This window comes from Ascaphus truei, unplaced genomic scaffold (assembly GCF_040206685.1).
Source record: "Ascaphus truei isolate aAscTru1 unplaced genomic scaffold, aAscTru1.hap1 HAP1_SCAFFOLD_1288, whole genome shotgun sequence".
In the NCBI taxonomy this organism is placed as follows: domain Eukaryota; kingdom Metazoa; phylum Chordata; class Amphibia; order Anura; family Ascaphidae; genus Ascaphus; species Ascaphus truei.
This window is the reverse complement of record NW_027454163.1, coordinates 73785-88752: the sequence shown is the minus strand read 5'-3', so window position 1 is coordinate 88752 and position 14968 is coordinate 73785. Positions and strand designations below refer to the sequence as shown.

General features: G+C 43.5%; 1 long non-coding RNA gene across 1 annotated transcript; it reads right to left on the bottom strand.

Moving 5' to 3' along the window:
* Positions 1-570: 570 nt before the first annotated feature.
* Positions 571-13411, bottom strand: LOC142475617 (uncharacterized). The gene is made up of 6 exons (XR_012791048.1): positions 13327-13411; positions 9179-9298; positions 8095-8192; positions 6416-6526; positions 2996-3105; positions 571-1624 (listed from the first exon to the last, which is right to left on the bottom strand). It is a non-coding gene; the product is annotated as an uncharacterized LOC142475617 (long non-coding RNA).
* Between the last annotated feature and the right edge of the window lie 1557 nt (positions 13412-14968).

Sequence of the window (14968 nt, the reverse complement as noted above, 5' to 3'; positions counted from 1 at the left end):
CAGTTCAAACCCAATTATTTTTGTGTAATATTAATAAGCCTGTGGAAGCTATCGTCACAAGGAGGTATTATAGTGTGTATTGTGGGGAGAATTAGTGTGTGTGTTGTTTGGGAGTGATATTCGGGAGGATTGTGTGTGCAGAAGGAAGAATGAGTGAGGGGGGAGTAAGGGAGCAGGATTGAATGAGAGGGGGTCATTGAGTGATAGCGGGGAGGGGAGGGAAGAGTGAGGAGAGTGGGTGTAGGAGGGAGCAGTGCAAGAGACCGTCGGGGGCAGAATACATGGTGAGAAGGGAGGCTGCCTAGAAGCATAAAAATCTACTTCACCACTGTTCTGTACTCTCTTCAATACTCTGTGTTACAGATCTCTCTGGCAAGAAATGGGGTCCAATGGCAAAGACGGCTCTAAATAAGATAGTATAAATGAACACAGAGAGAAATTCCAAAGAGTAACCCAAGAAAATACAAGTGAAATCTAATCGTAAGGTAATTAGTCCCATTAAGTGAAATACATAAAGGAATAGTCCATAAAAAAGCACAAAGGAAAAAAATAGGAGTACTTTATTGTGATGTTACATTTCAGAGAATATAAAATTATAGGAAAACAATTCCACTTTGTTCAGAAAACCAGAAAGTCTTGGTCCCAGGTGGACTGAATTTTTATTGCAAATAAGTTCCTTAATACACAAGTAAAGAATATAGTTACTTATTCTATTCTCTACTGTAAGACGTGCCACATTGCCCAATATTTGGGTACAGTGCCCAGATTGTGACCATGCACTACAGAGGTGAGATTCCCCCAACTCCAATTTGCTACACACTCCAAGAGAGATTATTGTGATCAGAGGTGGAATGAGAGGGGTGAGAAGGGTCGCTGCCCAGGGAATAGCCTGACAGGGGGTACAGAAATCTCTTTTGGTGCATATATTGCGGAGCTGCATTGATTGACTTGTCAATCAGCTCTGCTGCCTATCCCATTGACATCATGATCCGGCACTGTGATCAGCTGCAGCGCTGACCCAGGTGTGTTAGTGCAGCACTTTACAGGGAGGGAACAGAGGTTGTGGATGACAGATGCTGGGGATAGGCCATGAGTACGGGCCAGAGTAAGGTGGAGACTTTCTGTACTCTGCATACAGGACACTGCATGCATGACAGTGTCTGTGTGTGTGTGTGTGTGTGTGTATTCCAAGTGTCAGTGTGCATAAGTAAGTGTGCTCTGTAAGTATGCCTGTGTGGCAGGTATAGGGGGGTGGTTCAGCTGGAGGAACTTATCCAGGCACAAAAGCACATGGATGCCCCAGATTATACCACCCCAAATGCTGATAATATCCTGCTGCACTTTACAGAAGATGATGCAGATGTCAGTGGGTGGTGGGTTCATTAAATCCATCCATCATATCATAGCCACACTGTGCATATGATGTACTGAATCAATCACAGGAAGACATCTCCATGGTAGGGGTAGAAGTTAACAGAATATGTCCAGCACTGTGGTGTGTAGCCCATAAATAATAATTGTGCACATTACAGAACATACTTGCAACTGCAAGATCATTTTGCTGCTTGTAGTGTTTGCTCTTGTCCTGTGCAGTGTTGTCGTAGATCCGTCTCTTCAGTGTTCACTGCAATAAAAGTAAGACATTGCATTAATATTACAGAAGTTTGGGAGCTGAAATCCCACTATGCTGCAGACATTTTCCCTTTGCATAAGATTCTTGTGATTATATCTCAATGATGATCAATAACAACTACATCATAACACAGCCGCTCAATACAAAATATGTATTTGCTATCAATGGTCATGGAGGCCAAACGTCACACAATGTACAGATATACTGCTGCGGCCGAGTTTATTCGAGCATTTGCCCGTTCTTGGCCGCAGCAGTAACCTGGCGCGCGCCGGAGGGTGCCGGGCGCACGCCGAAGCAGCGGAGGAGCGCCCTCCGATCGGGGCTTTCTCCCTTCCGCTGCCGGGTCCGTCGGGTCCCCCGGAACCCCCTGCCGCTGTCCCCCACATCGCGGGACACCAGTGCTCCCTCGGGGAGCCCTGGACGCGCGTGCAGGGGGCGCAGGCACCCGATGACGCGTGACCGTGCATCGGTGATGCGCGGCACGCTGAGGGAGTGCGGCTAGCACGCCGGGGCATCCCCCGGCTTGCGGTGCTAGCCGTGCTTCAATAAAACGTGTCGGTAGTGTAGCAAGGATTATTTCTTCCTCTGGTGCATTATGATGGGATGTGTTGTAAGATTCTGCATTATTAGCATCACTGAATCTTTTGGAAACTGAGTAATATTCTATGTTTTAATGCAATATTATGGATGATCAGCCGGTAAAATAAAGCTTACTGTATCTGTAGCCATGCTCTACCCATGATGTGCTGAATCAATGACTGCAGAGTGATTCAGAGTGGTAAACATGACTGGAACTCATCTCTGAATAGAGGACAGAACAGCAGTGCAGAGTAGGAGGTGAATGTATCTCAAATGGAAGACTTAGTAGCTGTGTGGGGAGTAGACAGTACAGACTGATCAAATAAATAGTTAAAGGAGTATCTTCAACATTACTTGGCTTTGTTATCAACATTGAAGTTTCTCTTGTTTTTTCTGTTCTTTAAATCACTACTACTGATGCCATGTGTAACCTGTACTGAGAGATATACTCTACTGGCCTAGATGAAACCATATGATGCAAACAGGATTCATCCCACTCCAGATTCATATGATTGCACCACTTCAACCTTTAATAAAACACATAGAACTACAGCAGTGCGCTACTGCACATGTTCTTGTTATGAATGGTAGTAGATGTGGTCCTTGGGTCAATACTTCATACAGCAGCCACACTCTACTCATGATGTATTGAATCAACAAAAACCTGCATGGTACAGATCACAGGAAGGGTAGAGTAGAGGGGAATATGTCCAATGCGAAACCCTTAGCAGCTGGATTGTGTGGAGTCAACAAAACGACAAATACTAAATGAGAAATATACACATTGCTTATCTGTCTCTGTGTAGTCATTTTCCTCCTCTTCAACTGTCTTTCAAAATTTCTCTTCTGACAGAAAAGAAACACATGGCTTCAATATTCACTGTTCTTCCCTCCTGAAATAAAAGTTAAGCATTGCATGGTTATGATCATACATACAATGAACCTTGCGCCAAACCATGTGATCCAAAGTAAATCCACCTCCCTCCCATAGCTGTGTTCCTTCTAGAGCTTCTACCACACAAGTCATTAATGTTCGTGACACTGTACTGCAGTCACAGTCTGCACACAAAGTACTGAATCAATTACATCACACTGAAAAGGCAGTCTACATGATGCAATAGTTAACCATAATAACTCTGTCATGCAAATGACAGGAAAACCTATATGTATATCATTAGGGGAGAGGGGAAAAATAATTAAAAAATAAGTGCGACAAATAAAAACAGATTATAGGAAAGTAAATCCTTGCCCTGGGAACTTTACAATCTAATAGAAATGTTAGAAGACTTAAAGAGAGGCAGCAGTTGGGGGAAGAAGTGCAGTAGATGACAATGCTTGTCCTTAATGGTGGGTACAATTAGTAGAAAGCACATCTTGGGAACAATAGTTGTTAGCAGTGACTGTGGGTGTGGGACAGTAGCCACGAGTCAAAGTTTTTTAAATGCTTGATTTAAGTCGTGAATTTTAAGATTGGTCTTACATGTGGGTGGAAGAGGTTATGTTGGCATATACTGAGTGTGAGGAAGTTTCACATGTACGGTGCAGTGATGGAAAATGGTTTCAGGCAAGTGAGAGAACAGTAGAGGTGAAAGAAGTTTACAGGAGACAGTTATGGTTATAGTGCAAGAGACAAGCAAGGGCATAACGAGAGATCAAAGATGATATGCAAGAAGGAGCAGATTAATGGAGAGCCTTAACAAAAAGGTAAGGAGGAGAACTTTGTAGGTGATACAAAAACTTGATGGGATGCCAGGACAGGGATTTAAGGAGATGAGCAGAGACTGTTGTGGGAGAAAGTGAGATAATTCAAGCAGCAGAGTTTTGCATAGGAGAAAGTTGTGAAGCATGGAGGCCTGTTAGTAGTATGTTAAAATAACCTATAGGATAACAGTATACATTGGAGTTTTAGCAGTAGGTTGAGAGGGGAAAGGGAAGATCTTGGCAATATTACAGAGAAAGAGGCAACACATTTTACCCATAGCCGTGCATGTGAATGGAGATGGAATTGAAGAGCCAAATGTTACTCCTATGCAACATGTTTGATGACAAGATAGATGGTAGTACTGTTTACTGTGATGGAGAAAGGGGATAATATGAGCCCAGTGTTAGACATTAAGTTTAAGGCAGTGGAGTGCCATCCATGAGCATATAGCCAGGAGACAACCCAAGAGTAGGGACTGGATTGCAGGAGTGAGAACAGGGGTGGATAGATTTGTGTGTGTATCATCCGCATAGAGATTATATCTAAGGCCAAAAGCATTGATGAAGTCACCAAATGATAGTATGTAGAGAGAAAGAGAGATCTCAGAACAGAGCCCTGATGTATACCCACAGACAGATCAATAGAAGACGAAGACATGTTAGCAACAGAGATGGAGAATGTGTGACAGGAAAGTTATGATGAAAACCAGGATAGAACTTTGTTACTGATACCAAGAGAGAGTTTAGAATATGAAGGAGGAGAGTGATTGAGAGCATCAAACGCAGCCGATAGATCAAGTAGGATTAGTAGGGAAAAACCTTGGGAATTAGCTTTAAGCACAGTCTGTAGAACGTGCTGTACGAAAGGCAGGTTGTAAAGGATCCAGGAGGGCATGTGATTTAAGAATGTTGACACTAGCAATTAGAAGGCAAACAGCATGAGGGATACAGAGCGGTAGTTAGTAAGGCACATAGGGTGTAGTTTGTTTCTGACAAAAGGGTGACCGCTACAGGCTTAAAGTAAGAGGGCAAAAATCCAGAGAATAGGGAGAAATTGAAGATGTGGGTGAGAGTGGGGACTAAGAGATGCAGTAAGGTGTGAGGGGATACGATCTAGAGGGCATGTGGTAGAGGGAGAATAGAAGATGATTAGCTTCCAGCTCTGTAAGAGAAGAAAAGGAGTCAAGTGCAGAAGGAGATTTGGGTAGAAGGAGAGAAGGGGGAAGGGACAGAAGGAATCTCCTTTTGGGTGGCATCCACCTTGCCTCTGAAGTAGTCAAATGCTTGAGGAGAAGTGAAGGAAGGATGGCAAGTGGGAGGAGAAGGTCAGTGGAGGGAGTCAAATACAGAGAAAAAAAACAGCGTAAATTAAATTTGAGTGTTGATGTGTGGAAAAAAGTAGTGTATTTAGCCCTAGAGAGCAGCTTTATACAGGACAGGAGACATTTTTACTGTAGAAAAATCAAACAAAGTGTGAGATTTCCTCCGTAGGTATTAAGAACAGCGAGTGGAAGTGTGATGAGTGTGTTTGGGAATTTAGCCAAAGGTGTGGGTTAGAGGGATGAGTGTGTAAGAGCCTATAGGGGGCATATAGATAGGAGGATAGCATTGTAAGAGTTAATAAGATTGTTAGTTTAAGCAGAAAGAAAGAGAGAGAAGAGAGAAGAGAGGTTAGAGTAGATGTCAGAGGAGAGTTTAATTAAGCAGAGGCAAATCAGTGGGACAGGTAAGATGCGGTGAGGGGAATGACTGATTGTGACTGATGAGAGCAGAAGAGGTTATGTACAACTAGAGCCTTGTTAGTAAGAGTGGACATTCCAGAGGGCACAGGAGAAGGGAAGAGAAAAGTAAGGAAAGGAATGTGGATTACATTAGATAGGTTAACACTCTTAGTAGGGAGGCCTGATGTGTATATGAGCCGGTCCAAGATTATAAGAGATATCCCCCAACATCAGCGAGCATAGAAGGAGACACAGAGATAGGTGTAGAGAGAGACAGAGATAGGGATATGTAGAGAGAGAAGGGCGTCAAGAGAATGAGACAGATAGGCGTAGAGAGAGGAGACATAGAGAGAGGGGGCTTTGAGAGGGGGGCGTAGAGAATGAGGGAAGGTGGAAGAGAATAGGATGTGCAGGAGTGCATTTCATTGAGCAGTGCAGAAATAGCTGCAATAGAGGTCTGTACAAATGGTGCTTTGTGTAGACACATGCAAAGGTAGGGGAAGGAAAGTGTATAGAACATGTGGATAAAAGCAGGAGTGTGGAAGTTAGAGAAATTAGAAAAGTTTTACAGAGGAGTGAGGAAACAGTAAACAGAAAGAACAAGAGAGAGGTTACATTGGGATGACGTGCTGTGGTAGAGAGAAATGCTAGGAGAGAGCCTCCAGATATTAGAGGACATGAATTGAGAGAGCAAATGTATAAATCAAAACCGGAGGGGGAGGTATAGCACGAAAGCTTGCACAGCAGTTGATGAAGATTATAGTCTTAAAGTTGCGTGTACCTGTCAGGGCACTCAAGAAGGTCAATGCTCACAAGTGCAGAGTTCATGAAGAAATGCTGAATCCAGTTCCCCTCCAATATAATTTTAATATAACTTTTTCATTCTTCATTACTGCAAAAAGCAAACAAAACAAAACCACATTGCATTACTATTTTCAAAATGGATTGAATGACATATTCAACAGTAACTGTGTGATGCCAATATTGCCTTCTCACTCGTAGGCCAGTACGGTCAGGTACCCAGTACTGATAAAACAATAAGTGCCCGTACTAAGTACCAATATGAATTATAAGGAAATGTAAAATCTCCAGGTCTCTCTCCATCTCTGCAACAGATATATGGATAAGCCCATATTAAGGCATCACGTGACCGGAGCCGTCACTGACTGGGTATACGCAAATATGCAGGGAGATGCAAAGAAAGGGAGGGAGAGAGACAGGGAGAAGATGGGAAACGGAGGGAGGCACGGATGGCAGGCCTCTCTCTTTCACTGGTGCATGCAAGGAGCTGGTCCCAACATCCACAAAGTGTGTGTGTATTATTGGTTGTGTTTTATGGCGGTAGGAGGATAGTGTGTATATTGTGTGTGTGTGTGGGAGTATTATATTGTGTGTAGGGTATTATAGTGTGTATATTATGTTGAGGTGCAGAGGAGAGTGTTAGATTGGGTATCTTGTGTTAGGGGGTATTGTGTATATTGTGTTTAAGACTATAATATTATTGGGGAGATTATTATTGAGGAGGTATTAAAGTGTGTATTGTGGGGAGTATTAGTGTATGTATTATTTGTGGGTGACAGATGCTGTGGGTAGGCCAAGAGTACGGGCCAGACTAAGGTGGAGACTTTCTGTACTCTGCATACAGGACTCTACATGCACTGCAGAGGTGAAATTCCCCCAACTCCAATTTGCTACACTCTCCAAGAGAGAATATTGTGATCAGAGGTGGAAGATGAGCAGGGTCACTGCCCAGGGAGTAGCCTGTCAGGGGGCATGGAAATCTCTTTTGGTGCGTATGTTGCCACGTGGCATTGATTGACCGGTCAATTAGCACTGCTTCCTATCACAGTGACATGATCCGGTGCTGTGATCGGTTGCAGCGCTGACCAAGGTGTGTTAGTGCAGCAATTTACAGGGAGGGAACAGAGGTTGTGGGTGACAGATGCTGGGGGTAGGCCAAGAGTACGGGCCAGAGCAAGGTGGAGATATTCTGTACTCTGCATGCCCATCCTGCATGCCCAGGACTCTGCATGCATGCCAGTGGCTGTGGGGTGTGTGTGTGTAGGTATGCCAAGTGTCAGTGTGCATAAGTAAGTGTGCTGTGTGTGTAAGTAAGTTTGCCTGTGTGGCAGGAGGTGTAGGGGGGTGGGGGGCGGGGGGCGGTTCAGCTGGAGGACTTTACCCAGCACAAAAGCACATAGATGCCTCTGATTATATCACCCCAAATGCTGATAATATCCTGCTGTAGATGCACTTTACAGAAGATGATACAGATGTCATCAGTGTTTGGTGGGTTCATTAAATCAATCCATCATATAATAGCCACACTGTGCATATGATGTACTGAATCAGTAACACCAATCACAGGAAGACATCTCCATGGTAGGGGTAGTGTTGAAGTTAACAAAATATGTCCAGCACTGTGGTGTGGAGCCCATACATAATAATTGTGCACATTACCAGAACAACATATTGTCAACTGCATGATCATTTTGCTGCTTGTAGTGTATACTCTTGTCCTGTGCAGTGTTGTAGTAGATCCGTCTCTTCGGTGTTCACTGCAATAAAAGTAAGACATTGCATTAATATTACAGAAGTTTGGGGGCTGAAATCCCACTATGCTAATGACAGTTTCCCTTTGCATAAGATTCTTGTGATTATATCTCAATGATGATCAATAACAACTACATCATAACACAGCTGCTCTATACAGAATATGTATTTGCCATCAATGGTCATGGAGGCAATATGTCACACAATGTACATATATAGCAAGGATTATTTCTTCCTCTGGTGTATTATGATGGGAGGGTGAGATTCTGCATTATCAGCATCAGTAAATCTGTAGGAAACTGAGTGATATTCTATTTTTTAATGCAATATTAGGGTAAAATAAAGCTTGCTGTATCTATAGCCATGCTCTACCCATGATGTGCTGAATCAATGACTGCAGAGCGATTTAGAGTGGTAAACATGACTTGAACTCATCTCTGAATAGAGGGTAGCACAGTAGTGCAGAGTAGAAGGTGAATGTATCTCAAATGGAAACCCTTAGCAGCTGTGTGGGGAGTAGACAGTACAGACTGACCAAGTAAATAGTAAAAAGTAGTAACTTCAACATTACTTGGTTTTGTTCTCCACTCCTGTTTTTCTGTTCTTTAAATCACTAATACTGATGCCATATGTAACCTGTACTGAGAGTTATATACTCTACTGGCCTAGATCAAATTAAATGATGCAAACAGGATCCCTCCCACTCAAGATTCATATGATTGCACCACCTCAACCTTTCATAGCAATAACATAGAACTGCAGCAGTGCGCTACTGCACATGTTCTTGTTATGAATGGTAGTAGATGTGGTCCTTGGGTCAGTACTTCATACTGTAGCCACACTCTATTCATGATGTATTGAATCAACAAAAATCTGCATGGTACAGATCACAGGAAGGGGTGGAGTAGAGGTGAATATGTCCAATGCGAAACCCTTAGCAGCCGGATTTTTTGGAGTCAATAAAACGACAAATACTAAATGAGAAATATACACATTGCTTATCTGTCTCTGTGTAGTCATTTTCCTCCTCTTCAACTGTCCTTCAATTTTCTATTTTGCAAGAAAATGAACACATGGCTTCAATATTCACTTCTGTTCTGCAGTCTTTCCTCTTGAAATAAAAAAGTTAAGCATTGCATTATTATTATTATAATTATTATTGACGATACATACAATGAACCTTGCTCCAAACCATGTGATACAAAGCAAATCCACCTCCCTCCCACAGCTGTGCTCCTTCTAGAGCTTCTACCACACAAGTTATTCATGTCAGTGAAACTGTACTGCAGTCCCGGTCTGCACACAATCTACTGAATCAATGACATCACACTGTGTCACACAATGTCATGCTAACGACAGGAAACAATCTTTGTATATATCTTTGTATATATAATAATAATAATAATAATAATAATAATAAAAAAAATAAGACAGGACAGACACTCCTACTGCACCGACACACTTTATTCGAGCAAATACCCGGTATGTACCTGGCAGATACCTGGAATGCGCCACTCCTCACCTCTGACAAGCCCCGTTGCATTTGCCTTCCCAGCCTGGGTTCATGCCTGGCTGATGGGCGGCTGATCTGTTAAATGATAATGATTAGGATTTAATAGGCTGCAATGCTTCGCATGTCTACCAGATGGCATAAATTCATGAATTGTAATGCAATATATATATATATACTGTGCAGTATTGCAGCCAGCGGGAATAAAATGCTTCAATCCCTGCTTGGAAAATAACTCAATGCACTCGGGCAGAAAACAGTCACAAACCTCAATACACCCAGGTATACCCGAATTCGTGGGACTAGCCAAGCTCGAATAAAGTGTGTCGCCAGTGTACATTGCAATCAATAGAAAATAACTGGGACAGGCACTTCAAGGATGCATACGGTCCCGGATAAACTGTAGCTACCTATACACGTGTGCCTTGTCTCTAGACTCTGCATATATCTCTATTTATATACCACCCATTGTGTACTCAGCGCTTTACAAGAGAGACCAAAAAGTACAGGAAATTATTATACAATAAGTTCAACAAACAAAAACAGACAATAGGAAAGTAAATCCCTGTCCTGGGTAGTTTACAATCTAAGAGAAATGTAAGGAGACTTACAGAGAGACAACAGGTGGGGGAACAAGTGCAGTAGATGACAATGCTTGTCCTTAATGGTGGGTACTTGTAGTATAAAGCACTTCTTGGGAACAATAGTTAGTGACTGAATGAGTGACAGTAGCAACGAGTAAAAGCTATTGAAATGCTTCATTTAAGTTGTGAATTTTAAGGTTGATCTTAAATGTGGGTGGAAGAGGGTATGTTGGCATATACTGAGTGTGTGTGAGTTTCACAGGTAAATTGATGGGAAAGGGTTTCAGGCAAGAGAGCGAGTGCGCAGTAGAGGTGTAAGAAGTATAATGGAGACAGTTATTAGTAGAGCTTAGGAGACGAGGAAGGGCATAACGAGACCAAAGATGATATGTAGGAAGGAGCAGATGAATAGAGAATAGTGTTGGACTGGGTCCTCAACTATAAAAAAATGGGTAACGGGTACCCGGCCAAAATGAAAGGTTCTACCCGGTCGGGTACACGGTTTGGCACTTACCTTCCGGGTGGCGGTGACATCTAGGATCAGCAGCAGTCCTGTGACGGTGGCAGCATCTGTGGTGTCTTCAGCCGGCGGGGGAGCTGCAGGCTCACAGACACAGCTTACCTGCTTCGGTGCTGTGGAAGTGATTCCTGCAGCTCCCCCCGCCAGGTGAAGACACCTCTGATGCTGCCAACATCAGAGGACTGCTGCTGCTGATCCTAGATGTCTTAGGAAAGGTAAGTATAAAAGATTATTTCCAGCTGCCCTGACATTACCCGACGCCGGGTATTACCCGGCCAAGTCCACTTCTCAGTGGCCGGTTTCGAGTAATGTCCGGGTAGCTGGAAATGTGTCGGGTAACGCCGGGTACTCGGTACACCACTAATAGAGAACCTTAACAAAAAGGTAAGGAGGAGAACTTTGTAGGTGATCTGAAACTTGATGGGAAGCAAGGAGAGGGATTTAAGGAGGAGGAGGAGATGAGCAGATACTGTTGTGGGAGAAAGGGAAATTATTCAAGCAGCAGAGTTTTGGATAGATTGCAAATGAGAAAGTTGTGAAGCAGGGAGCCCTGTTAGCAGTATGTTAACCCATACGATAAGGGCATGCATTGGCGTTTTAGCAGTAGATTGACAGAGAAAAGGGCAAATCTTGGAAATATTACAGAGAAAGAATCGACAAACTTTAGCCAGTGTCGTGAATGAAGATGGAAAGGGAAGAGTCAAATGTTACTCCTAGGCAATGTGCTTTCATGACAGGATGATGGTAGTACTGTTTACTGCGATGGAGAAAGGTGATATTAGGCCAGATTTAGGGGGAAATATGAGGAGCTCAGTTTTAGACATTAGGTTTAAGGCAGAAGAGTGTCATCCATGGAGGATATAGCCAGGAGGCGACCCGAAACTAGGAACTAAATTGCAGGAGTGACGGTAGGGTGGATAGGTGTGTGTATCATCTGCATAGAGATGATATCAAGGGCCAAAATAGTTGATAAGGTCAACTAGTGATAGTATGTAGTGAGAGAGGTCCCAGAACAGAGTCCTGAGGTATACCAACAGACAAAACAACAGGAGACAAAGACACGTTAGCAACAGAGATGGAGAATGTGTGATGGAGAAGTATGATGAAAACCAGGATATAAGTTTGCTGCGGATACGAAGAAAGAGTTTAGAATATGAATGAGAAGAGTGATTGACAGTATCAAAAGCAGAAGAGAGATCAAGCAGGATTAGTAAGTAAAATGGACCTTGGGAATTTTCTTTATGTACATAATTGGTTACATTGGGAAAGGCAGATTGTGAAGGGCCCAGAGGAGCATGTGATTTAAGAATGTTGATCAAACGGGAGATCACAAGACGTTCTAGCAATTAGGAGGCAAATGGTAGGACGGATACAGGGCGATAGTTAGAAATTCACACAAGGTCAAGGTTATTTTTGAGAATAGGGGTGACCACTGCATGCTTAAAAGGAAGAGTTGAAAGAGCCAAAGGATATGGAGGAATTGAAGATGTGGGTGAGAGTGAGAATATAGGATTGAGAGGGCATGTGGTAGAGGGAGAAGAGAAGATCAGGTTCCAGCTTTGTGACAGGAGAAAAGGAGTCAAGAGTGCAATGAGATCTAGATAGAAAAAGAGAGAGGGGGAAGGGAGAGAACGAATCTACTTGTGGATGGCATCCACCTTGCCTCAAGTGAGCAAAGGCTTGAGGAGAAATAAAGGATGGATGTTAAGTGGGAGGAGAAAGTCAGTGGTGGGACTCAAATACATAGAAGACAGTGTGAATGAAATTGGAGTGTTGATGAGTGAGGAAAAAGTAGTGTTTGACCTTAAAAAAAGGAGCAGAGTTTTACAGAACAGGACAAAGGTTTAGTGTAGAAAATCAGACTGTGAGATTTCCTCCATAGGTGTTAAGAGCAGCAGTGTGATGTGATGAAGTGTGATGAGAGCGTGCTTGTGAATTAAACCAATGCATGGGTTAGGCTGCGTCTATAGTAAGCACGCAACAGAAGGCAAAGTTAGCGCATGCCTGTCGCTCCAGCAATCCCCGCACTGAGGTCCGAGGCGACGGGGAGGCCCTGCATCGCTCGCACGCACTGTGGACGACCAAGCGTGTGCCCATGATAATCACGGCCTTAGAGGGATGAGTGTGTCAGAGCCTAGAAGGGGCATATAGATGATGGAGGAGGAGGGAGGAGGAGATGATAGCATTGTAAGAGTTAACAAGATAGTTAGTTTAAGCAGAAAGTGAGGAGAGGTTAGAGATAAGGGTAGATGTCAGAGGAGAGAGTTCAATTAAGCTGAGGTATCGAGTAGGACAGGGGTGAGGGGAATGAGAAGTGGTGGATGATGAGAGCAGAAGAGGTCATGTACAAATAGACCTTGTTAGTCAGAGAGCAGACATTCCAGAGGGCACGTGAGAAGGGAAGAGTAAAGTGAGACAAGGAATGTGGATTACATTAGATGGGTTAATACGCTTAGCAGGGAGGTGGAGAGAGAGGCAAGAGGCAGAGGGTGGTGTAGGGGTAGAGGAAGAGATGTTGCATGTACCTTGTCAGAACATTAAAGAACGTCAATTCACACTGGTGCAGAGTTGATGATGAAATGCTGAATCCAGTTCACGTCCAATTCAATTTTAACAGAACTTTTTCATTCTTCATTACTGCAAAAAAAAAAGTAAAAAACAATGCATTACTATTTTCAAAATGGATTGAATTCCCCCACCAATGACTATGTGTTACCAATATATCCCTCTCAGTCCCACTGCAGCACATACTGTACCAGTGTGAAAGTAAGAAGGTACACAGTACCGGTAAAACAATACGTGCCGGTACTATGCACCATATGAATTATAAGGGGATGTAAATCTCCCAGTCTCTCTTCATATCCGCAACAGAGCGGGCTCCGGTCAGTGGCATGGATGCCCATATATGGGTATGCTCATATTTGGGCATCCCATGTCACTGACCGGAGCCGGCTCTGAGTATAGGGATATATGCGGAGACGCAGAGGTGCAAGGAAATGGGAGGAGGCACGGTGAGAAACAGGGAGAGACCACAGGAAGATAGACGGCAACAACTTCCACAAGGTACTTGTATGGGTATAATTGTTTGTATTTTGTGCAGAGGGGGTAATTTCAGATAAAATACAATTCTCCACCCTCTACGAAACAATTCCACTTTGTTCAGTAAGCCAGAAAGTCTTGGTCCCATGTGGACTGAATTTAATGCAAATAAGGTCCTTAATACACAAGTAAAGAATAAAGTTACTTATTCTCTACTGTAAGAAGTGCCACATTGCCCACTATTTGGGTCCTGTGCCCAGATTGTGACCATGCATGGCAGAGGTGAGATTCCCCCAACTCCAATTTGCTACACTCTCCAAGAGAGATAATTGTGATCAGAGGTGGAACTAGGGGAGGGTGTGAGCAGGGTCACTGCCCAGGGAGTAACCTGACTGGGGGCACGGAAATCTCATTTAGTGCATATGTTGCGGCACTGCATTGATTGACCGGTCAATCTGCACTGCTGCCTGTCACAGTGACATCCTGATCGGGCACTGTGATCAGCTATAGCACTGACCCAGGTGAGATAGTTCAGCACTTTACAAGGAGGGAACAGATGTTGTGGGTGACAGATGCTGGAGGTAGGCCAAGACTGTTGGCCAGAGTAACGTGGAGACTTACTGCACTCTGCATGCCCATCCTCTCCCTGACATCAGGGGAAGGAAGTGGCCCTGGGGTGTGTGTAGGTATGCCAGATGTCAGTGTATGCATAAGTAAGTATGCCTGTGTAGTGGGAGGTGTAGGGGCGTTAAGCTGGAGGACTTAAAACAGGCACAAAAGCACATAGATACCTCTGATTATACCGCACCAAATGCTGATAATATCATGCTGTAGCTGCACTTTACAGAAGATGATGCAGATATCATTGGTTGGTGGGTTCATTAAATCAATCCATCATATCATAACCACACTGTGCATATGATGTACTGAATCAGTAACACCAGGAAGACATCTCCATGTTAGGAGTAGAGTTGAAGTTAACAGAATATGTCCAGCACTGTGGTGTGTAGCCCATAAATAATAATTGTGCACATTACCAGAACAACATACTGTCAACTGCAAGATCATTTTGCTGCTTGTAGCGTATGCTCATCCTGTACAGTGTTGTAGTAGATCCGTCTCTTCAGT